Genomic DNA, 1170 nt, shown 5'->3' with positions numbered 1-1170 from the left:
ACATGGTGGTTCCTCTGGGCATGTGCATCTCTGGTGTCCCCCTGTGTGTACAATTTTTTTTCTCTTATAAGAACACTAGTCAGTTTAGATTAAGGCCCACATTAACAGCTTCATTTTAACTTAACCACCTCTTTCAAGGCCCTACCTCCAAATACAATAACATTCTGAAGTCCTAGGGTTTAGGGCTTCAGCATATGAATTTTAGGGGGACATAATTAAACCCATAACAGATGAGTTTAATTAAACTAAAACAATTGAGAGAATGAACTAAAAATCCAGGATAACTAACAAGTGTCAGTAAGGTAACCAGATACAAAATAAATATACAAACATTTAGAGCTTCATTGCATATCAGTAATAATCTCTTGAAAAATATAATGGAAAAAAAGTGGCATTCACAATAACTACCCATCCTTGGTCTGCAGGAGTGTTTCCACACAGGGTAGAAAGGAAGTGTGTATTGTCACTCAGAGCTTCATTTGGTTACCTGGGCATAGAAAGAGAGCAGCTTGTAGTCAGACTCTTATGAAAAATATTATAAAAATATTTCAAGCCTCTTATCCTCAAACCTCTAACCACAGGGGTTCAAAGCCAAGCATGTTACTATTGGGCTAGACATAAATGTTCCACCATCCCTCTGGGTCCTCATTCCTTTCTCAGCTAGGACACACATCCTCAAAAACCTCCTAGTCCAGTCTGCTCCACTCCATGGGCACATTAACACAAGGAATAATAACCCCCCAAAAGACCTTTTCTTCCTGGCAGCCACATCTTGAGCACAGAAGACAGTTCCTTTATATCATTAAAAGCTTTGTTTGGGCAATTTCCTCAGAACAAAGACTCTTTATGCTAAAGGACTGTTGATGTTTCCATTTATTGCCAGATCGAAATTGCTTGCAGCTTGAAGAAAATTTTTTAAAAAGTTATAGACATAATGTGCAATAAAATTCAAACAATATAGATAATGAAAAGTCTTCTTTGTTCACCACTTAATTTTGATCATCTTATCAGAGATGATCACTGTCAACAGCCTGGTGCAAAAAAAAAAAAAAGGACAAAATTATGTGTGTGTGTACTTGTAAATATATATATGTATATATAGCCATATGTATGTGTGTATGTGTGTTTTTATACACACACACCTTATTTTAAATATAAAAAGTTTTATCC

The sequence above is a fragment of the Galeopterus variegatus genome, unplaced genomic scaffold (genome assembly GCF_000696425.1).
Source record: "Galeopterus variegatus unplaced genomic scaffold, G_variegatus-3.0.2 Scaffold8805, whole genome shotgun sequence".
In the NCBI taxonomy this organism is placed as follows: Eukaryota; Metazoa; Chordata; class Mammalia; order Dermoptera; family Cynocephalidae; genus Galeopterus; species Galeopterus variegatus.
Note: the sequence above shows the minus strand (reverse complement) of the source record.